The sequence below is a fragment of the Carica papaya genome, chromosome 5, assembly GCF_054855325.1.
Source record: "Carica papaya isolate Zhongbai chromosome 5, ASM5485532v1, whole genome shotgun sequence".
NCBI lineage: Eukaryota > Viridiplantae > Streptophyta > Magnoliopsida > Brassicales > Caricaceae > Carica > Carica papaya.
The window spans coordinates 31,973,395-31,998,969 of record NC_142313.1 but is presented as its reverse complement, the minus strand read 5'-3'; the positions used below and the strand labels follow the sequence as shown (position 1 = coordinate 31,998,969).

The 25,575-nt window shown below is 46.2% G+C and overlaps 8 non-coding genes and 37 pseudogenes across 8 annotated transcripts; all 45 read left to right on the top strand.

The window, feature by feature from the left end:
* The first annotated feature begins 143 nt into the window (after positions 1-143).
* On the top strand, positions 144-262 carry LOC148265679 (5S ribosomal RNA; annotated as a pseudogene).
* Positions 263-467: 205 nt separating this feature from the next.
* LOC148265678 (5S ribosomal RNA) lies at positions 468-586 on the top strand (annotated as a pseudogene).
* Positions 587-1,144: 558 nt separating this feature from the next.
* Positions 1,145-1,263, top strand: LOC148265677 (5S ribosomal RNA; annotated as a pseudogene).
* An 883-nt stretch (positions 1,264-2,146) lies between these two features.
* Positions 2,147-2,264, top strand: LOC148265676 (5S ribosomal RNA; annotated as a pseudogene).
* Positions 2,265-2,467: 203 nt separating this feature from the next.
* On the top strand, positions 2,468-2,586 carry LOC148265675 (5S ribosomal RNA; annotated as a pseudogene).
* A 207-nt stretch (positions 2,587-2,793) lies between these two features.
* Positions 2,794-2,912, top strand: LOC148265674 (5S ribosomal RNA). Its single transcript, XR_015820339.1, has one exon. It is a non-coding gene; the product is annotated as a 5S ribosomal RNA (ribosomal RNA).
* A 205-nt stretch (positions 2,913-3,117) lies between these two features.
* On the top strand, positions 3,118-3,236 carry LOC148265673 (5S ribosomal RNA; annotated as a pseudogene).
* Positions 3,237-4,119: 883 nt separating this feature from the next.
* Positions 4,120-4,238, top strand: LOC148265672 (5S ribosomal RNA; annotated as a pseudogene).
* Positions 4,239-4,445: 207 nt separating this feature from the next.
* On the top strand, positions 4,446-4,564 carry LOC148265671 (5S ribosomal RNA; annotated as a pseudogene).
* Positions 4,565-5,127: 563 nt separating this feature from the next.
* LOC148265670 (5S ribosomal RNA) lies at positions 5,128-5,246 on the top strand. The gene has a single exon (XR_015820536.1). It is a non-coding gene; the product is annotated as a 5S ribosomal RNA (ribosomal RNA).
* Positions 5,247-5,449: 203 nt separating this feature from the next.
* LOC148265669 (5S ribosomal RNA) lies at positions 5,450-5,568 on the top strand. Its single transcript, XR_015820783.1, has one exon. It is a non-coding gene; the product is annotated as a 5S ribosomal RNA (ribosomal RNA).
* An 883-nt stretch (positions 5,569-6,451) lies between these two features.
* LOC148265668 (5S ribosomal RNA) lies at positions 6,452-6,570 on the top strand (annotated as a pseudogene).
* A 563-nt stretch (positions 6,571-7,133) lies between these two features.
* On the top strand, positions 7,134-7,252 carry LOC148265667 (5S ribosomal RNA; annotated as a pseudogene).
* A 205-nt stretch (positions 7,253-7,457) lies between these two features.
* LOC148265666 (5S ribosomal RNA) lies at positions 7,458-7,576 on the top strand. Its single transcript, XR_015819537.1, has one exon. It is a non-coding gene; the product is annotated as a 5S ribosomal RNA (ribosomal RNA).
* A 1,166-nt stretch (positions 7,577-8,742) lies between these two features.
* LOC148265665 (5S ribosomal RNA) lies at positions 8,743-8,861 on the top strand (annotated as a pseudogene).
* Positions 8,862-9,423: 562 nt separating this feature from the next.
* LOC148265664 (5S ribosomal RNA) lies at positions 9,424-9,542 on the top strand (annotated as a pseudogene).
* Positions 9,543-10,103: 561 nt separating this feature from the next.
* On the top strand, positions 10,104-10,222 carry LOC148265663 (5S ribosomal RNA; annotated as a pseudogene).
* A 111-nt stretch (positions 10,223-10,333) lies between these two features.
* LOC148265662 (5S ribosomal RNA) lies at positions 10,334-10,452 on the top strand (annotated as a pseudogene).
* A 562-nt stretch (positions 10,453-11,014) lies between these two features.
* Positions 11,015-11,133, top strand: LOC148265661 (5S ribosomal RNA; annotated as a pseudogene).
* Positions 11,134-11,337: 204 nt separating this feature from the next.
* On the top strand, positions 11,338-11,456 carry LOC148265660 (5S ribosomal RNA; annotated as a pseudogene).
* A 550-nt stretch (positions 11,457-12,006) lies between these two features.
* Positions 12,007-12,125, top strand: LOC148265659 (5S ribosomal RNA; annotated as a pseudogene).
* A 235-nt stretch (positions 12,126-12,360) lies between these two features.
* LOC148265658 (5S ribosomal RNA) lies at positions 12,361-12,479 on the top strand (annotated as a pseudogene).
* A 205-nt stretch (positions 12,480-12,684) lies between these two features.
* Positions 12,685-12,803, top strand: LOC148265657 (5S ribosomal RNA; annotated as a pseudogene).
* An 886-nt stretch (positions 12,804-13,689) lies between these two features.
* LOC148265656 (5S ribosomal RNA) lies at positions 13,690-13,808 on the top strand (annotated as a pseudogene).
* Positions 13,809-14,367: 559 nt separating this feature from the next.
* On the top strand, positions 14,368-14,486 carry LOC148265655 (5S ribosomal RNA; annotated as a pseudogene).
* A 202-nt stretch (positions 14,487-14,688) lies between these two features.
* LOC148265654 (5S ribosomal RNA) lies at positions 14,689-14,807 on the top strand (annotated as a pseudogene).
* A 561-nt stretch (positions 14,808-15,368) lies between these two features.
* LOC148265653 (5S ribosomal RNA) lies at positions 15,369-15,486 on the top strand (annotated as a pseudogene).
* A 204-nt stretch (positions 15,487-15,690) lies between these two features.
* LOC148265652 (5S ribosomal RNA) lies at positions 15,691-15,809 on the top strand (annotated as a pseudogene).
* Positions 15,810-16,689: 880 nt separating this feature from the next.
* On the top strand, positions 16,690-16,808 carry LOC148265651 (5S ribosomal RNA; annotated as a pseudogene).
* Positions 16,809-17,366: 558 nt separating this feature from the next.
* On the top strand, positions 17,367-17,484 carry LOC148265650 (5S ribosomal RNA; annotated as a pseudogene).
* Positions 17,485-17,687: 203 nt separating this feature from the next.
* On the top strand, positions 17,688-17,806 carry LOC148265649 (5S ribosomal RNA; annotated as a pseudogene).
* Positions 17,807-18,015: 209 nt separating this feature from the next.
* Positions 18,016-18,134, top strand: LOC148265648 (5S ribosomal RNA). Its single transcript, XR_015820643.1, has one exon. It is a non-coding gene; the product is annotated as a 5S ribosomal RNA (ribosomal RNA).
* Positions 18,135-18,696: 562 nt separating this feature from the next.
* LOC148265647 (5S ribosomal RNA) lies at positions 18,697-18,815 on the top strand (annotated as a pseudogene).
* A 555-nt stretch (positions 18,816-19,370) lies between these two features.
* On the top strand, positions 19,371-19,489 carry LOC148265646 (5S ribosomal RNA; annotated as a pseudogene).
* Positions 19,490-19,695: 206 nt separating this feature from the next.
* LOC148265645 (5S ribosomal RNA) lies at positions 19,696-19,814 on the top strand (annotated as a pseudogene).
* Positions 19,815-20,622: 808 nt separating this feature from the next.
* Positions 20,623-20,741, top strand: LOC148265644 (5S ribosomal RNA). Its single transcript, XR_015819838.1, has one exon. It is a non-coding gene; the product is annotated as a 5S ribosomal RNA (ribosomal RNA).
* A 559-nt stretch (positions 20,742-21,300) lies between these two features.
* LOC148265643 (5S ribosomal RNA) lies at positions 21,301-21,419 on the top strand (annotated as a pseudogene).
* A 565-nt stretch (positions 21,420-21,984) lies between these two features.
* Positions 21,985-22,103, top strand: LOC148265642 (5S ribosomal RNA). Its single transcript, XR_015820614.1, has one exon. It is a non-coding gene; the product is annotated as a 5S ribosomal RNA (ribosomal RNA).
* A 205-nt stretch (positions 22,104-22,308) lies between these two features.
* Positions 22,309-22,427, top strand: LOC148265641 (5S ribosomal RNA; annotated as a pseudogene).
* Positions 22,428-22,987: 560 nt separating this feature from the next.
* LOC148265640 (5S ribosomal RNA) lies at positions 22,988-23,107 on the top strand (annotated as a pseudogene).
* A 202-nt stretch (positions 23,108-23,309) lies between these two features.
* On the top strand, positions 23,310-23,428 carry LOC148265639 (5S ribosomal RNA; annotated as a pseudogene).
* Positions 23,429-23,634: 206 nt separating this feature from the next.
* On the top strand, positions 23,635-23,753 carry LOC148265638 (5S ribosomal RNA; annotated as a pseudogene).
* Positions 23,754-24,315: 562 nt separating this feature from the next.
* LOC148265637 (5S ribosomal RNA) lies at positions 24,316-24,434 on the top strand (annotated as a pseudogene).
* A 208-nt stretch (positions 24,435-24,642) lies between these two features.
* Positions 24,643-24,761, top strand: LOC148265636 (5S ribosomal RNA; annotated as a pseudogene).
* Positions 24,762-25,293: 532 nt separating this feature from the next.
* Positions 25,294-25,412, top strand: LOC148265635 (5S ribosomal RNA). The gene has a single exon (XR_015820466.1). It is a non-coding gene; the product is annotated as a 5S ribosomal RNA (ribosomal RNA).
* Positions 25,413-25,575: the final 163 nt, after the last annotated feature.

The window sequence follows — 25,575 nt, the reverse complement described above, 5'->3', positions numbered from 1 at the left end:
CGCAAATGTGAGTCAAGAAGCAGGGGCCTTTTAATCGATATTAGAACGAGAATGAGAGGTGAAGTGTGAACCCACAAGGAAACAAATGACGGGAGGGGGAAGAAAGGAGTAGGAGTGTATGTATTTGCAGCGCGAAATAAAACAGGTGCTATCATACCAGCACTAAAGCTCCGGATCCCATCAGAACTCCGCAGTTAAGTCTGCTTTGGGGAGAGTAGTACTCGGATGGGTGACCACCTGGGAAGCCCTCGTGTTGCACCTATTTTTTTTCGGATGGGTTGTTCGACGTTACGCGCGAATGGAATTATAAACCGCTGGTTCATTTGCAAAGGTGAGTCACGGTGCCGGGGCATATTACTTGTTATTAGAACGAGAAAGAGAGATGCAGAGCGCACGCACAAGGAAACATATGACGGGAGGGGGAAGAAAGGAGAAGGAGTTTATGTATTTGTAGCGCGGAATTAAACGGGTGCGATCATGCCAGCACTAATGCACCGGATCCCATCAGAACTCCGCAGTTAAGTGTGCTTGGGCGAGAGTAGTTCTCGGATCGGTGACCTCCTGAGAAGTCCTCGTGTCGCACCAATTTTTTTTCAGACGGGTCGTTCGACGTTATGGGCGACTGGAACTAGGGTCCACTTGTTTATACGCAAATGTGAGTCAAGAAGCAGGGGCATTTTAATCGATATTAGAACGAGAAGGAGAGGTGCAGTGTGAACGCACAAGGAAACAATTGATGGGAGGGGGAAGGAAGGAGAAGGAGTGTATGTATTTTGAGAACGAAATGAAACAGGTGCGATCATACCAGCATTAATGCAACGGATTCTATCAGAACTCCGTAGGTAAGGGTGCTTGGGCGAGAGTAGTACTAGCATGGGTTACCTCCTGCGAAGTCCTTATATTTCACCCATTTTCTTGTGAAGTCCTCGTGTTACACCCATTTTTTTGCAGATGATTCTTTCGACGTTACGCGCGACTTGAATTATGGTCCTCAAGTTTATTCGCAAATGTGAGTCAGACGCTGTAGAATTTTACTTGATATTAGAACGAGAACGGGAGGTGCAGTGCGCACGCACATAGAAACAAATGACGGGAGGGGGAAGAAAGGGGAATGAGTTTATGTATTTGAAGCGCGAAATTAAACAGGTGCGATCATACCAGCACTAATGCACCGGATCCCATCAGAACTCCGCAGTTATGTGTGCTCGGGCGAGATTAGTGCTCGGATGGGTGACCTCCTGCGAAGTCCTTATATTTCACCCATTTTCTTGGGAGGTCCTCGTGTTGCACCCATCTTTTTGCAGATGATTCTTTCGACGTTACGCACGACTTGATTTATGGTCTGCAGGTTTATTCGCAAATGTGAGTCACGGCACCGTGACATTTTACTTGATATTAGAACGAGTACGAGAGGTGCAGTGCGCACCTACAAGGAAACAAATGACGGGAGGAGGAGGAAAAAAGGAGTGTATGTATTTGAAGCGCAAAATTAAACAAGTGGCATCATACCAGCACTAATGCACTGGATCCCATCAGAACTCTGCAGTTAAGTGTGTTTCGGCGAGAGTAGTGCTCGGATGGGTGACCTCTTGGGAAGTCCTCGTATCGCAACAATTTTTTTTCAGATGGGTCGTTCGACGTTACGCGCGACTGGAACTATGGTTCGCTGGTTTATACGCAAATGTGAGTCAAGAAAAAGGGGCATTTTAATCGATATTAGAACGAGAAAAAGAGGTGCAGTGTGAACGCACAAGGAAACAAATGATGGGAGGGGGGAGGGAAGAAGGAGTGTATGTATTTTCATCACGAAATTAAACAGGTGCAGTCACACCAGCACAAATGCACCAGATCCCTTCAGAACTCCATAGTTAAGTGTGCATTGGCGAAAGTAGTACAATGATGGGTTACCTCCTGGAAAGTTCTCGTGTTGCACCCATTTTCGTTTTTTCAGATGTGCCGTTCGACGTTACGTGCGACTTTAATTATGGTCCGCAGATTTATTCGCAAATGTGAGTCACGGCGCCGTGGCATTTTACTTGATATTTGAACGATAACGGGAGGTGTAGTGCGCACGCACAAGGAAACAAATGACGGGAGGAGGAAGAAAAGAGAAGAAGTGTATGTATTTGAAGCGCAAAATTAAACAAGTGGCATCATACCAGCACTAATGCATTGGATCCCATCAGAATTCTGCAGTTAAGTGTGCTTGGGCGAGAGTAGTGCTCGGATGGGTGACCTCTTGGGAAGTTCTCGTATCGCAACAATTTTTTTTCAGATGGGTCGTTCGATATTACGCGCGACTGGAACTATGGTCCACTGGTTTATACGCAAATGTGAGTCAAGAATTAGGGGCATTTTAATCGATATTAGAACGAGAAGGAGAGGTACAGTGTGAACGCATAAGGAAACAAATGATGGGAGGGGGGAGGGAAGAAGGAGTGTATGTATTTTCAGCACGAAATTAAACAGGTGCGGTCACACCAGCACAAATGCACCAGATCCCATCAGAACTCCGCAGTTAAGTGTGCTTTGGCGAAAGTAGTACAATGATGGGTTACCTCATGGGAAGTTCTCGTGTTGCACCCATTTTTTTTTTCAGATGTGCCGTTCGACGTTACGCGCGACTTTAATTATGGTCCGCAGATTTAATCGCAAATGTGAGTCACGGCGCCGTGACATTTTACTTGATATTTGAACGAGAACGAGAGGTACAGTGCGCACGCACAAGGAAACAAATGACGGGAGGGGGAAGAAAGGGGAATGAGTTTATGTATTTGCAGCGCGAAATTTAACAGGTGCGATCATACCAGCACTAATGCACCGGATCCCATCAGAACTCCGCAGTGAAGTGTGCTTGGGCGAGATTAGTAGTCGAATGGGTGACCTCCTGGGAAGTCCTCGTGTCGCACCAATTTTTTTTCAGACGGGTCGTTTGACGTTACGCGCGTTTGGAACTAGTGTCCGCTGGTTTATACGCAAATGTTAGTCAAGAAGCAGGGTCATTTTAATCGATATTAGAACGAGAATGAGAGGTAAAGTGTGAACGCACAAGGAAACAAATGACGGGAGGGGGAAGAAAGGAGAAGGAGTGTATGTATTTGCAGCGCGAAATTAAACAGGTTCGATCATACCAGCACTAATGCAACGGATTCTATCAGAACTCTGCAGTTAAGTGTGCTTGGGCTAGAGTAGCACTCGGATGGGTGACCACTTGGGAAGCCCTCGTGTTGCACCTATTTTTTTTCGGATTGGTTTTTCGACGTTACGCGCGAATAGAATTATAAACCGCTGGTTCATTTGCAAAGGTGAGTCACGGTGCCGGGGCATATTACTTGATATTAGAATGAGAAAGAGAGATGCAGAGTGCACGCACAAGGAAACAAATGACGGGAGGGGGGATGGGAGGAGAAAGAGTGTATGTATTTGCAGTGCAGAATGAAACATGAGGAATCATACCAGCACTAATGCAACGGATTCTATCAGAACTCCGCAGTTAAGGGTGCTTGGGCGGGAAATGTACTCGGATGGGTGACCTCCTGCGAAGTCCTTATATTTCACCCATTTTCTTGGGAGGTGCTCGTGTTGCACCCATCTTTTTGCATATGATTCTTTCGACGTTACGCGCGACTTGATTTATGGTCCGCAGGTTTATTCGCAAATGTGAGTCACGGCGCCGTGGCATTTTACTTGATATTAGAACGAGTACAGGAGGTGCAGTGCGCACGCACAAGGAAACAAATGACGGGATGAGGAAGAAAAGAGAAGGAGTGTATGTATTTGAAGCACAAAATTAAACAAGTGGCATCATACCAGCACTAATGCACTGGATCCCATCAGAAATCTGTAGTTAAGTGTGCTTGGTCGAGAGTAGTACTCGGATGGGTGACCTCTTTGGAAGTCCTCGTATCGCAACAATTTTTTTTCAGATGGGTCGTTCGACGTTACGCGCGACTGGAACTATGGTCCGCTGGTTTATACGCAAATGTGAGTCAAGAATCAGGGGCATTTTAATCGATATTAGAACGAGAAGGAGAGTTGCAGTGTGAACGCACAAGGAAACAAATGATGGGAGGGAGGGATGGAAGAAGGAGTGTATGTATTTTCAGCACGAAATTAAACAGGTGCGGTCACACAAGCACAAATGCACTGGATCCCATCAGAACTCTGCAGTTAAGTGTACTTTGGCGAAAGTAGTACAATGATGGGTTACCTTCTGGGAGGTTCTCGTGTTGCACCCATTTTTTTTTTCAGATGTGCCGTTCGACGTTACGCGTGACTTTAATTATGGTCCGCAGATTTATTGACAAATGTGAGTCACGGCGCCGTGACATTTTACTTGATATTTGAACGAGAACGAGAGGTGCAGTGCGCACGCACAAGGAAACAAATGACGGGAGGGGGAAGAAAGGGGAAGGAGTTTATGTATTTGCAGCGCTGAATTAAACGAGTGCGATCATACAAGCACTAATGCACCAGATCTCATCAGAACTACGCAGTTAAGTGTGCTTGGGCGAGAGTAGTACTCACATGGGTGACCTCCTGGGAAGTCCTCGTGTCGCACAAATTTTTTTTCAGACGGGTCGTTCGACGTTATGCGCGACTGGAACTGGGGTCCGCTGGTTTATACGCAAATGTGAGTCAAGAAGCAGGGCCATTTTAATCGATATTAGAACTAGAAATAGAGGTGCAGTGTGAACGCACAAGGAAACAATTGATGGGAGGGGGAGGGAAGGAGAAGGAGTCTATGTATTTTTAGCACGAAATGAAACAGGTGCGATCATACCAGCACTAATGCAACGGATTCTATCAGAACTCCATAGGTAAGGGTGCTTGGGCGATAGTAGTACTAGCGTGGGTTACCTCCTGCGAAGTCCTTATATTTCACCCATTTTCTTGTGAAGTCCTCGTATTGCACCCATTTTCTTTTTTTCAGATGTGTCGTTCGACGTTACGCGCGACTTTAATTATGGTCCACAAATTTATTTGCAAATGTGAGTCACGGCGCCGTGGCATTTTACTTGATATTTGAACGAGAACGAGAGGTGCAGTGCGCACGCACAAGGAAACAAATGACGGGAGGGGAAAGAAAGGAGAAGGAGTTTATGTATTTGCAGCGCAAAATTAAACCGGTGTGATCATACCACCACTAATGCACCGGATCCCATCAGAACTCCGCAGTTAAGTGTGTTTGGGCGAGATTAGTACTCGGATGGGTGACCTCATGGGAAGTCCTCGTGTCGCACCAATTTTTTTTTCAGACGGGTCGTTCAACGTTATGCGCGTCTGGAACTAGGGTCCGCTGATTTATACGCAAATATGAGTCAAGAAGCAGGGGCATTTTAATCGCTATTAGAACGAGAATGAGAGGTGAAGTGTGAACGCACAATGAAACAAATGATGGGAGGGGGAAGAAAGGATGAGTGTATCTATTTACAGCGGAAAATTAAACAGGTGCGATCATACCAGCACTAAAGCTCCGGATCCCATCAGAACTCCGTAGTTAAGTGTGCTTGGGCGAGGGTAGTACTCGGATGGGTGACCACCTGGGAAGCCCTCGTGTTGCACCTATTTTTTTTCGGATGGGTTGTTAGACGCTACCCGCGAATGGAATTATAAACCGCTGGTTCATTTGTAAAGGTGAGTCACGGTGCCGGGGCATATTACTTGATATTAGAACGAGAAAGAGAGATGCAGAGTGCACGCACAAGAAAACAAATAACGGGAGGGGGGATGGAATGAGAAAGACTGTATGTATTTGCAGTGCAGAATGAAACATGAGGGATCATACCAGCACTAATGCAACAGATTCTATCAGAACTCCGCAGTTAAGGGTGCTTGGGCAAGAAAAGTACCCGGATGGGTGACCTCCTGCGAAGTCCTTATATTTCACCCATTTTCTTGGGAGATCCTCATGTTGCACCCATCTTTTTGCAGATGATTCTTTCGACGTTACGGGCGACTTGATTGATGGTCCGCAGGTTTATTCGCAAATGTGAGTCACGGCGCCGTGGCATTTTACTTGATATTAGAAGGAGTACGGGAGGTGAAGTGCGCACGCACAAGGAAACAAATGACGGGAGGAGGAAGAAAAGAGAGAGAGTGTATGTATTTGAATCGCAAAATTAAACAAGTGGCATCATACTCGCACTAATGCACTGGATCCCATCAGAACTCTGCAGTTAAGTGTGCTTGGGCGAGAGTAATACTCGGATGGGTGACCTCTTGGAAACTTCTCGTATCGCAACAATTTTTTTTCAGATGGGTCGTTCGACGTTACGCGCGACTGAAACTATGGTCCGCTGGTTTATACGCAAATGTGAGTCAAGAATCAGGGGCATTTTAATCGATATTAGAACGAGAAGGAGATGTGCAGTGTGAACGCACAAGGAAACAAATGATGGGAGGGGGGGAGGGAAGAAGGAGTGTATGTATTTTCGGCACGAAATTAAACAGGTACGGTCACACCAGCACAAATGCATCGGATCCCATCAGAACTCTGCAGTTAAGTGTGCTTTGGCGAAAGTAGTATAATGATGGGTTACCTCCTGGGAAGTTCTCGTGTTGCACCCATTTTCTTTTTTTTAGATGTGTCGTTCGACGTTACGCTCAACTTTAATTATGGTCCGCAGATTTATTCGCAAATGTGAGTCACGGCGCCGTGGCATTTTACTTGATATTTGAACGAGAACGAGAGGTGTAGTGCGCACGCAGAAGGAAACAAATAACGGGAGGGGGAAGAAAGGAGAAGGAGTGTATGTATTTGCAGCGCGAAATGAAACAGGTGCGATCATACCAGCACTAATGCAACGGATTCTATCAGAACTCCGTAGGTAAGGGTGCTTGGGCGAGAGTAGTACTAGCATGGGTTACCTCCTGCGAGGTCCTTATATTTGACCCATTTTCTTGTGAAGTCCTCGTGTTGCACTCATTTTATTGCACATGATTCTTTAGACATTACGCGCGACTTGTATTATGCTCCTCAGGTTTATTCGCAAATGTGAGTCACGGCGCTGTATCATTTTACTTGATATTAGAACGAGAACGGGAGGTGCAGTGCGCACGCACAAGGAAACAAATGACGGGAGGGGAAAGAAAGGGGAATGAGTTTATGTATTTGCAGCACAAAATTAAACAATTGCGATCATACCAGCACTTATGCACCGGATCCAATCAGAACTCCGCAGTTAAGTGTGCTTGGGCGAGATTAGTACTCGGATGGGTGACCTCTTTGAAAGTCCTCGTGTCACACCAATTGTTTTTCAGACGGGTCGTTCGACGTTACGCACGTCTGGAACTAGGGTCCGCTGGTTTATACGCAAATGTGAGTCAAGAAGCAGGGGCATTTTAATAGATATTAGAACGAGAATGAGAGGTAAAGTGTGAACGCACAAGGAAACAAATGACGAGAGGGGGAAGAAAGGGGAAGGAGTGTATGTATTTGCAGCGCAAAATTAAACAGGTGCGATCATACCAGCACTAAAGCTCCGGATCCCACTAGAACTCCGTAGTTAAGTGTGCTTGGGCGAGGGTAGTACTCAGATGGGTGACCACTTGGGAAGCCCTCGTGTTGCACCTATTTTTTTCGGATGGGTTGTTCGACGTTACGCGCGAATGGAATTATAAACCGCTGGTTCATTTGCAAAGGTGAGTCACGGTGCCGGGGCATATTACTTGATATTAAAACGAGAAAGAGAGATGCAGAGTGCACGCACAAGGAAACAAATGACGGGTGGGGGGATGGAAGGAGAAAGAGTGTATGTATTTGCAGTGCAGAATGAAACATGAGGGATCATCCCAGCACTAATGCAACGGATTCTATCAGAACTCCGCAGTTAAGGGTGCTTGGGCGAAAAAAGTACTCGGATGGGTGACCTCCTGCGAAGTCCTTATATTTCACCCATTTTCTTGGGAGGTCCTCGTGTCGCACCCATCTTTTTGCAGAAGATTCTTTCGACGTTACGCGCGACTTGATTTATTGTCCGCAAGTTTATTCGCAAATATGAGTCACAGCGCCGTGGCATTTTACTTGATATTAGAACGAGTACGGGAGGTGCAGTGCGCACGCACAAGGAAACAAATGACGGGAGGAGGAAGAAAAGAGAGAGAGCGTATGTATTTGAATCGCAAAATTAAACAAGTGGCATCATACCAGCACTAATGAACTGGATCCCATCAAAACTCTGCAGTTAAGTGTGCTTGGGCGAGAGTAGTACTCGGATGGGTGACCTCTTGGGAAGTCCTCATATCACAACAATTTTTTTTCAGATGGGTTGTTCGATGTTACGCGCGACTGGAACTATGATCCGCTGGTTTATACGCAAATGTGAATCAAGAATCAGGGGCATTTTAATCGATATTAGAACGAGAAGGAGAGGTGCAGTGTGAACCCACAAGGAAACAAATGATGGGAGGGGGGGAGGGAAGAAGGAGTGTATATATTTCCGGATCCCATCAGAACTCCGCAGTTATGTGTGCTTTGGCGTAAGTAGTACAATGATGGGTTACCTCCTGGGAAGTTCTCGTGTTGCTCCCATTTTCTTTGTTTAAGATGTGCCGTTCGACGTTACGCGCGACTTTAATTATGGTCCGCAGATTTATTTGCAAATGTGAGTCACGGCGCCGTGGCATTTTACTTGATATTTGAACGAGAACGAGAGGTGCAGTGCGCACGCACAAGGAAACAAATGACGGGAGGGGGAAGAAAGGGGAAGGAATTTATGTATTTGCAGCGCCAAATTAAACAGGTGCGATCATACCAGCATTAATGCACCGGATCCCATCTTAACTCCATAGTTAAGTGTGCTTGGGCGAGAGTAGTACTCGGATGGGTGACCTCCTGGGAAGTCCTCTTGTCGCACTAATTTTTTTTTTAGACGGGTCGTTCGACGTTACGCGCGACTGGAACGAGGGTCCACTGGTTTATACGCAAATGTGAGTCAAGAAGCAGGGGCATTTTAATCGTTATTAGAACGAGAAGGAGAGATGCAGAGTGCACGCACAAGGAAACAAATGACGGGATGGGGGATGCAGGGAGAAAATGTGTATGTATTTGCAGCGCAGAATGAAACATGAGCACTCATACCAGCACCAATGCAACGGATTCTATCAGAACTCCACAAGTTAAGGGTGCTTGGGCGAGAGTAGCACTAGGATGGGTGACCTCATGCGAAGTCCTTATATTTCACCCATTTTCTCAGGAAGTCCTCGTGTTGCACCCATTTTTTTGCAGATGATTCTTTCAACGATACGCGCGATTTGAATTATGGTCCTCAGGTTTATTCGCAAATGTGTGTCACGGCACCATAGCATTTTACTTGATATTAGAACGAGCACGGGAGGTGCAGTGCGCACGCACAAGGAAACAAATGACGGGAGGGGGAAGAAAGGAGAAGGAGTTTATGTATTTGCAGCGCGGAATTAAAGGGGTGCTTTCATACCAGCACTAATGCACCGGATCCCATCAGAACTCCGCAAATAAGTGTGCTTGGGCGAGAGTAGTACTCGGATGGGTGACCTCCTGGGAAGTCCTCGTGTCGCACCAATTTTTTTTCAGACGGGTCGTTCGATGTTACGCACGACTAGAACTGGGGTCCGCTGGTTTATACGCAAATGTGAGTCAAGAAGCAGGGGCATTTTAATCGATATTAGAACGAGAATGAGAGATGCAGAGTGCACGCACAAGGAAACAAATGACGGAAGGGGTGATGGAGGGAGAAAAAGTGTATGTATTTGCAGTGCAGAATGAAACATGAGCAATCATACCAGCACCAATGCAACGGATTCTATCAGAACTCCGCAAGTTAGGAGCGCTTGGGCGAGAGTAGCACTAGGATGGGTGACCTCCTGCGAAGTCCTTATATTTCACCTATTTTCTTAGGAAGTCCTCGTGTTGCACCCATTTTTTTGCAGATGATTCTTTCGACGATACGCGCGACTTGAATTATGGTCCTCAGGTTTATTCGCAAATGTGAGTCACGACAACGTAGCATTTTACTTGATATTAGAACGAGCACGGGAGGTGCAGTGCGCACGCACAAGGAAACAAATGGCGGGAGGGGGAAGAAAGGAGAATGAGTTTATGTATTTGCAGTGCGGAATTAAACGGGTGCGATCATACCAGCACTAATGCACCGGATACCATCAGAACTCTGCAGTTAAGTGTGCTTGGGCGAGATTAGTACTCGGATGGGTGACCTCTTGGGAAGTCCTTGTGTCGCACTAATTTTTTTTCAGAGGGGTCGAGAATGAGAGGTGAAGTGTGAACGCACAAGGAAACAAATGACGGGAGGGGGAAGAAAGGAGGAGTGTTTGTATTTGCGGCGCGAAATTAAAGAGGTGCGATCATACCAGCACTAAAGCCCCGGATCCCATCAGAACTCCGCAGTTAAGTGTGCTTGAGCGATAGTAGTACTCGGATGGGTGACCACCTGGGAAGCCCTCGTGTTGTGCACTTATGTTATTTCGGATGGGTTGTTCGACGTTACGTGCGAATGGAATTATAGACCGCTGGTTCATTTGCAAAGGTGAGTCACGGTGTCGGGGCATATTACTTGATATTAGAATGAGAAAGAGAGATGCAGAGTGCACGCACAAGGAAACAAATGACGAGAGGGGGGATGGGAGGAGAAAGAGTGTATGTATTTGCAGCGCAGAATGAAACATGAGGGATCATACCAGCACTAATGCAACGGATTCTATTAGAACTCCGCAGTTAAGGGTGCTTGGGCGAGAAAAGTACTCGTATGGGTGACCTCCTGCGAAGTCCTTATATTTCACCCATTTTCTTAGGAAGTACTCGTGTTGCACCCATTTTTTTGCAGATGATTCTTTCGACGATACGCGCAACTTGAATTATGGTCCTCAGGTTTATTCGCAAATGTGAGTCACGGCACCGTAGTATTTTAGTTGATATTAGAACGAGCACGGGAGGTGCAGTGCGCACGCACAAGGAAACAAATGACGGGAGGGGAAAGAAAGGAGAAGGAGTTTATGTATTTGCAGCGCGGAATTAAACAGGTGCGATCATACCAGCACTAATGCACTGGATCCCATCAAAACTCTGCAGTTAAGTGTGCTTGGGCGTGAGTAGTACTCGTATGGGTGACCTCATGGGAAGTCCTCGTGTCGCACTAATTTTTTTTCAGACGGGTCGTTCGACGTTACGCGCGACTGGAACTATGGTCCACTGGTTTATACGCAAATGTGAGTCAAGAATTATGGGCATTTTAATCGATATTAGAACGAGAAGGAGAGGTGCAGTGTGAATGCACAAGGAACCATATGATGGGAGGGGGGGAGGGAAGAAGGAGTGTATGTATTTTCAGCACGAAATTAAACAGGTGCGGTCACACCAGCACAAATACACCGGATCCCATCAGAACTCCGCAGTTAAGTGTGCTTTGGCGAAAGTAGTACAATGATGGGTTACCTCCTGGGAAGTTCTCGTGTTGCACCCATTTTCGTTTTTTCAGATGTGCCGTTCGACGTTACGCGCGACTTTAATTATGGTCGCAAATGTGAGTCACGGCGCCGTGGGATTTTACTTGATATTTGAACGAGAACGATAGGTGCAGTGCGCACGCACAAGGAAAAAAATCACGGGAGGGGGAAGAAAGGATAAGGAGTTTATGTATATGCAGCACGAAATGAAACAGGTGCGATCATACCAGCACTAATGCAATGGATTCTATCAGAACTCCGTAGGTAAGGGTTCTTGGACGAGAGTAGTACTAGCATGGGTTACCTCCTGGGAAGTCCTTATATTTCATCCATTTTCTTGTGAAGTCCTCGTGTTGCACCCATTTTTTTGCAGATGATTTTTTCGACGTTACGCTCGACTTGAATTTTGGTCCTCAGGTTTATTCGCAAATGTGAGTCATGGCGCTATACCATTTTACTTGATATTAAAACGAGAACGGGAGGTTCAGTGCGCACACACAAGGAAACAAATTACGGGAGCGGGAAGAAAGGAGAAGCAGTTTATGTATTTGCAGCGCGAAATGAAATAGGTGCGATCATACCAGCACTAATGCAACGGATTCTATCAGAACTCCGTAGGTAAGGGTGCTTGGGCGAGAGTAGTACTAGCATGGGTTACCTCTTGGGAAGTCCTTATATTTCACCCATTTTCTTGTGAAGTTCTCGTGTTGCATCCATTTTTTTGCAGATAATTCTTTCGATGTTACGCGCGACTTGAATTATTGTCCTCAGGTTTATTCGCAAATGTGAGTCACGGCGCTGTAGCATTTTACTTGATATTAGAACGAGAACGGGAGGTGCAGTGCGCACGCACAAGGAAACAAATGACGGGATGGGGAAGAAAGGGGAATGAGTTTATGTATTCGCAGCGCGAAATTAAACAAGTGCGATCATACCAGCACTAATGCACCGGATCCCATCAGAACTCCGCAGTGAAGTGTGCTTGGGCAAGATTAGTACTCGGATGGGTGACCTCCTGGGAAGTCCTCCTGTCGCACCAATTTTTTTTCAGACGGGTCATTCGACGTTACGCGCGTCTAGAACTAGGGTCCGCTGGTTTATACGCAAATGTGAGTCAAGAAGCAGGGGCATTTTAATCGATATTAGAACGAGAATGAGAGGTGAAGTGTGAACGCACAAGGAAACAAATGACAGGAGGGGGAAGAAAGGAAAAGGAGTGTATGTATTTGCAGCGCGAAAGTAAACAGGTGCGATCATACCAGCACTAAAGCTTCGGATCCCATCAGAACTACGCAGTTAAGTGTGCTTGGGAGAGCATAGTACTCGGATGGGTGACCACTTGGGAAGCCCTCGTGTTGCACCTATTTTTTTCGGATGGGTTGTTCGACGTTACGCGCGAATAGAATTATAAACCGCTGGTCCATTTGCAAAGATGAGTCACGGTGCTGGGGCATATTACTTGATATTAGAACGAGAAAGAGAAATGCAGAGTGCACGCACAAGGAAACAAATGACGGGAGGGGGGATGAGAGGAGAAAGAGTGTATGTATTTGCAGTGCAGAATGAAACATAGGGATCATACCAGCACTAATGCAACGGATTCTATCAGACCTCCGCAGTTAAGGATGCTTGGGCGTGAAAAGTACTCGGATGGGTGACCTTCTGCGAAGTCCTTATATTTCACCCATTTTCTTGGGAGGTCCTCGTGTTGCACCCATCGTTTTGCATATGATTTTTTCGACGTTACGCGCGACTTGATTTATGGTCCGCAGGTTTATTGGCAAATGTGAGTCAAGGCGCCGTGGCATTTTACTTGATATTAGAACGAGTACGGGAGGTGCAGTGCGCACGCACAAGGAAACAATTGACGGGAGGAGGAAGAAAAGAGAAGGAGTGTATGTATTTGAAGCGCAAAATTAAACAAGTGGCATCATACCAGCACTAATGCACTGGATCCAATCAGAACTCTGCAGTTAAGTGTGCTTTGGCGAAAGTAGTACAATGATGGGTTACCTCCTGGGAAGTTCTCGTGTTGCACCCATTTTCTTTTTTTCAGATGTGTCGTTCGACGTTACGCGCGACTTTAATTATGGTCTGCAGATTTATGCGCAAATGTGAGTCACGGTGCCGTGGCATTTTACTTGATATTTGAACGAGAACGAGAGGTGCAGTGCGCACGCACAAGGAAACAAATGACGGGAGGGGGAAAAAAAGAGAAGGAGTTTATGTATTTGCAGCACCAAATTAAACAGTTGCGATCATACTAGCAGTAATGCACCGGATCCCATCAGAACTCCGCAGTTAAGTGTGCTTGGGCGAGAGTAGTACTCGGATGGGTGACCTCCTGGGAAGTCCTCGTGTCGCACTAATTTTTTTTTCAGACGGGTCGTACGACGTTACGCGCGACTGGAACTTGGGTCCACTAGTTTATACGCAAATGTAAGTCAAGAAGCAGGGGCATTTTAATCGATATTAGAACGAGAAGGAGAGGTGAAGTGTGAACGCACAAGGAAACAATTGATGGGATGGGGAGGGAAGGAGAAGGAGTGTATGTATTTTCAGCGCGAAATGAAATAGGTGCGATCATAACACACTAATGTAATGGATTCTATCATAACTCCGTAGGTAAGGGTGCTTGGGCGAGAGTAGTACTAGCATGGGTTACCTCCTGCGAAGTCCTTATATTTCACCCATTTTCTTGTGAAGTCCTCGTATTGCACCCATTTTTTTGCAGATGATTCTTTCGACGTTACGGGCGACTTGAATTATGGTCCTCAGGTTTATTCGCAAATGTGAGTCACGGCGCTGTAGCATTTTACTTGATATTAGAACGAGAACGGGAGGTGCAGTGCGCACGCACAAGGAAACAAATGACAGGAGGGGGAAGAAAGGGGAATGAGTTTATGTATTTGCAGCGCAAAATTAAAAAGGTGTTATTATACCAGCACTAATGCACCGGATCCCATCGGAACTCCGCAGTTAAGTGTGCTTGGGCGATATTAGTACTCAGATGGGTGACCTCCTGGGAAGTCCTCGTTTCGCACCAATTTTTTTTCAGACGGGTCGTTCGACATTACGCGCATTTGGAACTAGGGTCCGCTGGTTTATACGCAAATGTGAGTCAAGAAGCAGGGGCATTTTAATCGATATTAGAACGAGAATGAGAGGTGAAGTGTGAACGCACAAGGAAACAAATAACGGGAGGGGGAAGAACGAAGGAGTGTATGTATTTGCAGCGCGAAATTAAACAGGTGCGATGATACCAGCACTAAAGCTCCGGATCCCATCAGAACCCCGTAGTTAAGTGTGCTTGGGCGAGGGTAGTACTCGGATCGGTGACCACTTGGGAAGCCCTCGTGTTGCACCAATTTTTTTTTGGATGGGTTGTTCGACGTTACGCGCGAATGGAATTATAAACCGCTGGTTCATTTGCAAAGGTGAGTCACGGTGCCGGGGCATATTACTTGATATTAGAACGAGAAAGAGAGATGAAGAGTGCACGCACAAGGAAACAAATGACGGGAGGAGGGATGGAAGGAGAAAGAGTGTATGTATTTGCAGTGCAGAATGAAACATGAGGGATCATACCAGCACTAATGCAACGGATTCTATCAGAACTCGACAGTTAAGGGTGCTTGGGCGAGAGTAGTACTCAGATTGGTGACCACTTGGGAAGTCCTCGTGTTGCACCCATTTTCTTGGGAGGTCCTCGTGTTGCACCCATCTTTTTGCAGATGATTCTTTCGACGTTACGCATGACTTGATTTATTGTCCGCAGGTTTATTCGCAAATGTGAGTCACGGCGCCGTGGCATTTTACTTAATATTAGAACGAGTACGAGAGGTGCAGTGCGCACGCACAAGGAAACAAATGACGGGAAGAGGAAAAAAAGAGAAGTAGTGTATGTATTTGAAGCGCAAAATTAAACAAGTGGCATCATACCAGCACTAATGCACTGGATCCCATCAGAACTCTGCAGTTAAGTGTGCTTGGGCGAGTGTAGTACTCGGATGGGTGACCTCTTGAGAAGTCCTCGTATCGCAACAATTTTTTTTCAGATGGGTCGTTCGACGTTACGCGCGACGGGAACTATGGTCCGCTGGTTTATACGCAAATGTGAGTCAAGAATCAGGGGCATTTTAATCGATATTGGAACGAGAAGGAGAGGTGCAGTGTGAACGCACAAAGAAACAAATGATGGGAGGGGGGGAGGGAAAAAGGAGTGTATGTATTTTCAGCACGAAATTAAACAGGTGCGGTCACACCAGCACAAATGCACCGGATCCCATCAGAACTCCGCAGTTAAGTGTGCTTTGGCGAATGTAGTACAATGATGTGTTACCTCCTGGGAAGTCCTTGTGTTGCACAAATTTTTTTTCAGACGGGTCGTTCGACGTTGCGCGCGACTGGAACTATGATCCGCTGGTTTATACGCAAATGTGAGTCAAGAATCAGGGGTATTTTAATCGATATTAGAACGAGAAGGAGAGGTGCAGTGTGAACGCACAAGGAAACAAATGATGGGTGGGGGGGAGGGAAGAAGGAGTGTATGTATTTTCAGCACGAAATGAAACAGGTGCGATCATACCAGCACTAATGCATCGGATTCTATCAGAACTCCGTAGGTAAGGGTGCTTGGGCGAGAGTAGTACTAGCATGGGTTACCTCCTACGAAGTCCTTATATTTCACCCATTTTCTTATGAAGCCCTCGTGTTGCACCCATCTTTTTGTAGATGATTCTTTCGACGTTACGCTAGACTTGATTTATGGTCCGCAGGTTTATTCGCAAATGTGAGTCACGGCGCCGTGGCATTTTACTTGATATTAGAAAGAGTACGGGAGGTGCAGTTCGCACGCACAAGGAAACAAATGACGGGATGAGGAAGAAAAGAGAAGGAGTGAATGTATTTGCAGCGGGAAATTAACAGGTGCGATTATACCAGCACTAATGCACTGGATCCTATCAGAATTCTGCAGTTAAGTGTGCTTGGGAGAAAATAGTTCTCGGATGGGTGAACTCTTGGGAAGTCCTCATATCGCAACAATTTTTTTTTAGATGGGTCGTTCGACGTTACGCGAGACTGGAACTATGGTCCGCTAGTTTATACGCAAATGTGAGTCAAGAAGCAGGGGCATTTTAATCGATATTAGAACGAGAATGAGAGGTGAAGTGTGAAGCACATGGAAACAAATGACGGGCGGGGGAAGAAAGGAGAAGGAGTGTATATATTTGCAGCGCGAAATTAAACAGGTGCGATCATACCAGCACTAAAGCTCCTGATCCCATCAGAACTCCGTAGTTAAGTGTGCTTGGGCGAGGGTAGTACTCGGATCGGTGACCACTTGGGAAGCCCTCGTGTTGCACCAATTTTTTTTTGGATGGGTTGTTCGACGTTACGCGCGAATGGAATTATAAACCGCTGGTTCATTTGCATGGGTGAGTCACGGTGCCGGGGCATATTACTTGATATTATAACGAGAAAGAGAGATGCAGAGTGCACGCACAAGGAAACAAATGACAGGAGGGGGGATGGAAGGAGAAAGAGTGTATGTATTTGCAGTGCAGAATGAAACATGAGGGATCATACCAGCACCAATGCAACAGATTCTATCAGAACTCCGAAGTTAAGGGTTCTTGGGCGAGAAAAGTACTCGGATGGGTGACCTCCTGCGAAGTCCTTATATTTCACCCATTTTCTTGGGAGGTCCTCGTGTTGCACTCATCTTTTTGCAGATGATTCTTTCGACGTTACGCGAGACTTGATTTATGTTCTGCAGGTTTATTCGCAAATGTGAGTCACGGCGCCGTGACATTTTACTTGATATTAGAACGAGTACGGGAGGTGCAGTGCGCACGCACAAGGAAACAAATGACGGGAGGTGGAATAAAAAAGGAGTGTATGTATTTGAAGCGCAAAATTAAACAAGTGGCATCATACCAGCACTAATGCACTGGATCCCATCAGAACTCTGCAGTTAAGTGTGCTTGAGCGAGAGTAGTACTCGGATGGGTGACCTCTTGGGAAGTTCTCGTATCGCAACAATTTTTTTGCAGATGGGTCGTTCGACGTTACACGCGACTGGAACTATGGCCCGCTGGTTTATACGCAAATGTGAGTCAAGAATCAGGGGCATTTTAATCGATATTAGAACGAGAAGGAGAGGTGCAGTGTGAACGCACAAGGAAACAAATGATGGGAGGGGGGAGGGAAGAAGGAGTGTATGTATTTTCAGCACGAAATTAAACAGGTGCGGTCACACCAGCGCAAATGCACCGCATCCCATCAGAACTCCGCAGTTAAGTGTGCTTTGGCGAAAGCAGTGCAATGATGGGTTACCTCATGGGAAGTTCTCGTGTTGCACCCATTTTTTTTTTTTCAGATGTGTCGTTCGACGTTACGCGCGATTTTAATTATGGTCCGCAGATTTATTCGCAAATGTGAGTCACGGCGCCGTGGCATTTTACTTGATATTCTAATGAGAACGAGAGGTGCAGTGCGCACGCACATGGAAACAAATGACGGGAAAGGGAAGAAAGGATAAGGAGTTTACGTATTTGCAGCACGAAATTAAACAGGTGCGATCATACCAGCACTAATGCACCGGATCCCATCAGAACTCCGCAGTTAAGTGTGCTTGGGCGAGAGTAGTACTCGGATTGGAGACCTCCTGGGAAGTTCTCGTGTTGCACTAATTTTTTTTTCAGACGGGTCGTTCGACGTTACGCGCGACTGGAACTAGTGTCCACTGGTTTATACGCAAATATGAGTCAAGAAGCGGGGGCATTTTAATTGATATTAGAAAGAGAAAAAGAGATGCAGAGTGCACGCACAAGGAAACAAATGACGGGAGGGGGGGTGGAGGGAGAAAAAGTGTATGTATTTGCAGCGCATAATGAAACATGAGCAATCATACCAGCATCAATGCAACGAATTCTATCAGAACTCCCCAAGTTAAGGGTGCTTGGGCGAGAGTAGCACTAGGATGGGTGACCTCCCGCGAAGTCCTTATATTTCACCCATTTTCTTAGGAAGTCCTCGTGTTGTACCCATTTTTTTGCAGATGATTCTTTCGACGATACGCGCGACTTGAATTACGGTCCTCAGGTTTATTCGTAAATGTGAGTTACGGCACCGTAGCATTTTACTTGATATTAGAACGAGCACGGGAGATGCAGTGCGCACGCACAAGGAAACAAATGACGGGAGGGGCAAGAAAGGAGAAGGAGTTTATGTATTTGCAGCGCGGAATTAAACGGGTGTGATCATGCCAGCACTAATGCACCGGATCCCATCAGAACTCCGCAGTTAAGTGTGCTTGGGCGAGAGTAGTACCCGGATGGGTTACCTCCTGGGAAGTCCTCTTGTTGCACCAATTTTTTTTCAGACGGGTCGATGTTACGCGCGACTGGAACTAGGGTCCGCTGGTTTATACTCAAATGTGAGTCAAAAAGCAGGGGCATTTTAATCGATATTAGAACGAGAAGGAGAGGTACAGTGTGAACGCACAAGGAAACAATATATGGGAGGGGGAGGGAAGGAGAAGGAGTGTATGTATTTTCAGCACGAAATAAAACAGGTGCGATCATACCAACACTAATGCAACGGATTCTATCAGAACTCCGTAGGTAAGGGTACTTGAGCGAGAGTAGTACTAGCATGGGTTATCTCCTGCGAAGTCCTTATATTTCACAAATTTTCTTGTGAAGTCCTCGTGTCGCACCAATTTTTTTTCAAACGGGTTGTTCGACGTTACGCGCGTCTGGAACTAGAGTCCGCTAGTTTATACGCAAATGTGAGTCAAGATGCAGGGGCATTTCAATCGATATTAGAACGAGAATGAGAGGTGAAGTGTGAACGCACAAGGAAACAAATGACTGGAGGGGGAAGAGAAGAGAAGGAGTGTATGTATTTGCAGCGCAAAATTAAACAGGTGCGATCATACCAGCACTAAAGCTCCGGATCCCATCAGAACTCCACAGTTAAGTGTGCTTGGGCAAAAGTAGTACTCGGATGGGTGACTACCTGGGAAGCCCTCGTGTTGCTCCTATTTTTTTTCGGATGGGTTGTTCGACGTTACGCGCGAATGGAATTATAAACCGCTGGTTCATTTGCAAAGGTGAGTCACGGTGCCGGGGCATATTACTTGATATTAGAACGAGAAAGAGAGATGCAGAGTGCACGCAGAAGGAAACAAATGACGGGAGGGGCGATGGAATGAGAAAGAATGTATGTATTTGCAGTGCAGAATGAAACATGAGGGATCATACCAGCACTAATGCAACGGATTCTATCAGAACTCCGCAGTTAAGGGTGCTTGGGCGAGAAAAGTACTCGGATGGGTGACCTCTTGGGAAGTCCTCGTGTCGCACTAATTTTTTTTTTAGACGGGTCGTTCGACGTTAAGCGCGACTGGAACGAGGGTCCACTGGTTTATACGCAAATGTGAGTCAATAAGCAGGGGCATTTTAATCGATATTAGAACGAGAATGAGAGGTGAAGTGTTAACGCACAAGGATACAAATGACGGGATGGGGAAGAAACGAGAAGGAGTGTATGTATTTGCAGCGCGAAATTAAACAGGTGCGATCATACCAGCACTAAAGCCCCGGATCCCATCAGAACTCCGCAGTTAAGTATGCTTGGGCGAGAGTAGTACTCGGATGGGTGACCACTGGTTTATATGCAAATGTGAGTCAAGAAGCAGGGGCATTTTAATCGATATTAGAACGAGAAGGAGAGATGCAGGATGCACGCACAAGGAAACAAATGACAGGAGGGGGGATGGAGGGAGAAAAAGTGTATGTATTTGCAGCGCAGAATGAAACATGAGCAATCATACCAGGACCAATGCAATGGATTCTATCAGAACTCCGCAAGTTAAGGGTGCTTGGGCGAGAGTAGCACTAGGATGGGTGACCTCCTGCGAAGTCCTTACATTTCACCCATTTTCTTAGGAAGTTCTCGTGTTGCACCCATTTTTTTGCAGATGATCCTTTCGACGATACGCGCGACTTGAATTATGGTCCTCAGGGTTATTCGCAAATGTGAGTCACGGCACCGTAGTATTTTACTTGATATTAGAACGAGCACGGGAGGTGCAGTGCGCACGCAGAAGGAAACAAATGACGGGAAGGGGAAGAAAGGAGAAGGAGTTTATGTATTTGCAGCGCAGAATTAAATTGGTGCGATCATACCAGCACTAATGCACCGGATCCCATCAGAACTCCGCAGTTAAGTGTGCTCGGGCGAGAGTAGTACTCGGATGGGTGACCTCTTGGGAAGTCCTTATGTCGCACCAATTTTTTTTCAGACGGGTCGTTCGACGTTACACGCGACTGGAACTGGGGTCCACTGGTTTATACGCAAATATGAGTCAAGAAGCAGGGGCATTTTAATCGATATTAGAACGAGAAAGAGAGGTGCAGTGTGAACGCACAAGGAAACAATTGATGGGAGGGGGAGGGAAAGAGAAGGAGTGTATGTATTTTCAGCACGAAATGAAACATGTGCGATCATACCAAGACTAATGCAACGGATTCTATCAGAACTCCGTAGGTAAGGGTGCTTGGGCGAGAGTAGTACAATCATGGGTTACCTCCTACGAAGTCCTTATATTTCACCCATTTTCTTGTGAAGTCCTCGTGTTGCACCCATTTTTTTGCAGATGATTCTTTCGACGTTACGTGCGACTTGAATTATGGTCCTCAGGTTTATTCGCAAATGTGAGTCATGGCGCTGTAGAATTTTACTTGATATTAAAACGAGAACGGGAGGTGCAGTGCGCTCGCACAAGGAAACAAATGACGGGAGGGGGAAGAAAGGGGAATGAGTTTATGTATTTGCAGCGCAGAATTAAACAGCTGCGATCATACCAGCACTAATGCACCAGATCCCATCAGAACTCCGCATTTAAGTGTGCTTGGGTGAGAGTAGTACTCAGATGGGTGACCTCCTGGGAAGTCCTCGTGTCGCACTAATTTTTTTTTTTCAGACGGGTCGTTCGACGTTACGCGCGACTGGAACTAGTGTCCACTCGTTTATACGCAAATATGAGTCAAGAAGCAGGGGCATTTTAATTTATATTAGAACGAGAAAGAGAGATGCAGAGTGCACGCACAAGGAAACAAATGACGGGAGGGGGGATGGAGGGAGAAAAAGTGTATGTATTTGCAGCGCAGAATGAAACATGAGCAATCATACCAGCACCAATGCAACGGATTCTATCAGAACTCCGCAAGTTAAGGGTGCTTGGGCGAGAGAAACACTAGGATGGGTGACCTCCTGCGAAGTCCTTATATTTCACCCATTTTCTTAGGAAGTCCTCGTGTTGCACCCATTTTTTTTCAGATGATTTTTTCGACGATACGCGCGACTTGAATTATGGTCCTCAGGTTTATTCGCAAATGTGAGTCACGGCACCGTAGCATTTTACTTGATATTAGAACGAGAACGGGAGGTGCAGTGCGCACGCACAAGGAAACAAATGACGAGAGGGGGAAGAAAGGGGAATGAGTTTATGTATTTTGCAGCGCAAAGTTAAACAGGTGCGATCATCCCAGCACTAATGTACCGGATCCCATCAGAACTCCGAAGTGAAGTGTGCTTGGGCGAGATTAGTACTCGGATGGGTGACCTCCTGGGAAGTCCTCGTGTCGCACCAATTTTTTTTCAGATGGGTCATTCGACGTTACGCGCGTCTGGAACTAGGGTCCGCTGGTTTATACGCAAATGTAAGTCAAGAAGCAGGGGCATTTTAATCGATATTAGAACGAGAATTAGAGGTGAAGTGTGAACGCACAAGGAAACAAATGACGGGAGGGGAAAGAAAGGAGAAGGAGTGTATGTATTTTCAGCACGAAATTAAACAGGTGCGATCATACCAGCACTAAAGCTCTGGATCCCACCAGAACTCCGCAGTTAAGTGTTCTTGGGCGAGAGTAGTACTCGGATGGGTGACCACTTGGGAAGCCCTCGTGTTGCACCTATTTTTTTTCGGATGGGTTGTTCGACGTTACGCGCGAATAGAATTATAAACCGTTGGTTCATTTGCAAAGGTGAGTCACGGTGCCAGGGCATATTACTTGATATTAGAACGAGAAAGAGAGATGCAGAGTGCACGCACAAGGAAACAAATGACGAGAGGGGGGATGGAAGAAGAAAGAGTGTATGTATTTGCAGTGCAGAATGAAACATGAGGGATCATACCAGCACTAATGCAACAGATTCTATCAGAACTCCGCAGTTAAGGGTGCTTGGGCGAGAAAATTACTCGGATGGGTGACCTTCTCCGAAGTCCTTATATTTCACCCATTTTCTTGGGAGGTCCTCGTGTTGCACCCATCTTTTTGCAGATGATTCTTTCGACATTACGCGCGACTTGATTTATGATCCGCAGATTTATTCGCAAATGTGAATCACGGCGCCGTGGCATTTTACTTGATATTAAAACGAGTACGGGAGGTGCAGTGCGCACGCACAAGGAAACAAATGACGGGATGAGGAAGAAAAGAGAATGAGTGTATATATTTGAAGTGCAAAATTAAACAAGTGGCATCATACCAGCACTACTGCACTGGATCCCATCAGAACTCTACAGTTAAGTGTGCTTGGGCGAGAGTAGTACTCGGATGGGTGACCTCTTGCGAAGTCCTCGTATTGAAACAATTTTTTTTCAGATGGGTCATTCGACGTTACGCGCGACTGAAACTATGGTCCGCTGGTTTATACGCAAATGTGAGTCAAGAATCAGAGGCATTTTAATCGATACTAGAACGAGAAGGAGAGGTGCAGTGTGAACGCACAAGGAAACAAATGATGGGAGAGGGGAGGGAAGAAGGAGTGTATGTATTTTCAGCACGAAATTAAACAGGTGCGGTCACACCAGCACAAATGCAATGGATCCCATCAGAAATTCGCAGTTAAGTGTGCTTTGGCGTAAGTAGTACAATGATGGGTTACCTCCTGGGAAGTTCTCGTATTGCACCCATTTTCTTTTTTTCAGATGTGCCATTCGACGTTACGCATGACTTTAATTATGGTCCGCAGATTTATTCGCAAATGTGAGTCACGGCGCCGTGGCATTTTTCTTGATATTTGAATGAGAACGAGAGGTACAGTGCGCACGCACAAGAAAACAAATGACGGGAGAGGGAATAAAGGAGGAGTTTATGTATTTGCAGCGCAAAAATAAATAGGTGCGATCATACCAGCACTAATGCACCGGATCCCATCAGAACTCCGCAGTTAAATGTGCTTGCGCGAGAGTAGTACTCGGATGGGTGACCTCCTGGGAAGTCCTCGTGTCGCACTAATTTTTTTTTCAGACGGGTTGTTCGACGTTACTCGCGACTGGAACTAGGGTCCACTCGTTTATACGCAAATGTGAGTCAAGAAGCAGGGACATTTTAATTGATTTAAGAATGAGAAAGAGAGATGCAGAGTGCACGCACAAGGAAACAAATGACGGGAGGGGGGATGGAGGGAGAAAAAGTATATGTATTCGCAGCGCAGAATGAAACATGAGCAATCATTCCAGCACCAATGCAACGGATTCTATCAGAACTCCGCAAGTTAAGGGTGCTTGGGCGAGAGAAGCACTAGGATGGGTGACGTCCTGCGAAGTCCTTATATTTCACCCATTTTCTTAGGAAGTCCTCGTGTTGCACCCATTTTTTTGCAGATGATTCTTTCGACGATACGCGCGACTTGAATTATGGTCCTCAGGTTTATTCGCAAATGTGAGTCACGGCACCGTAGCATTTTACTTGATATTAGAACAAGCACGGGAGGTGCAGTGCGCACGCACAAGGAAACAAATGACGGGAGGGGCAAGAAAGGAGAAGGAGTTTATGTATTTGCAGCGCGGAATTAAACGGGTGCGATCGTACCAGCACAAATGCACCGGATCCCATCAGAACTCCTCAGTTAAGTGTGCTTTGGCGAAAGTCGTACAATGATGGGTTACCTCCTGGGAAGTTCTCGTGTTGCACCCATTTTCTTTTTTCAGATGTGCCGTTCGACGTTACGCGCGACTTTAATTATGGTCCGCAGATTTATTCGCAAATGTGAGTCACGGCGCCGTGGCATTTTACTTGATATTTGAACGAGAACGAGAGGTGCAGTGCGCACGCACAAGGAAAGAAATGACGGGAGGGGGAAGAAAGGAGAAGGAGTTTATGTATTTACAGCGCGAAATTTAACAGGTTCGATCATACCAGCACTAATGCACCGGATCCCATCAGAACTCTGCAGTTAAGTGTGCTTGGGCGAGAGTAGTACTCAGATGGGTGACCACTTGGGAAGCCCTCGTGTTGCACCTATTTTTTTTCGGATGGGTTTTTCGACGTTACACACAAATGGAATTATAAACCGCTGGTTCATTTGCAAAGGTGAGTCACGGTGCCGGGGCATATTGCTTGATATTAGAACGAGAAAGAGATATGCATAGTGCACGCACAAGGAAACAAATAATGGGAGGGGGGGAGGGAAGAAGGAGTGTATGTATTTTTAGCACGAAATTAAACAGGTGCTGTCACACCAGCACAAATGCACTGGATCCTATCAGAACTACGCAGTTAAGTGTGCTTTGGCGAAAGTAGTATAATGATGGGTTACCTCCTGGGAAGTTCTCGTGTTGCACCCATTTTCTTTTTTTCAGATGTGCCGTTCGGCGTTACGCGCGACTTTAATTATGCTCCGCAGATTTATTCGCAAATGTGAGTTACGGCGCCGTGGCATTTTACTTGATATTTGAACGAGAATGAGAGGTGCAGTGCGCACGCACAAGGAAACAAATGACGGGAGGGGGAAGAAAGGAGAAGGAGTTTATGTATTTGCAGCGCGAAATTAAACAGGTGCGATCATACCAGCACTAATGCACTGGATCCCATCAGAACTCTGCAGTAAAGCGTGCTTGGGCGAGAGTAGTACTCGGATGGGTGACCTCATGGGAAGTCCTCGTGTCGCACCAATTTTTTTTCAGACGGGTCGTTCGATGTTACGCGCGACTTGAACTACGGTCCGCTAGTTTATACGCAAATGTGAGTCAAGAATCAGGGGCATTTTAATCGATATTAGAACGAGAAGGAGAGGTGCAGTGTGAACGCACAAGGAAACAAATGATGGGAGGCGGCG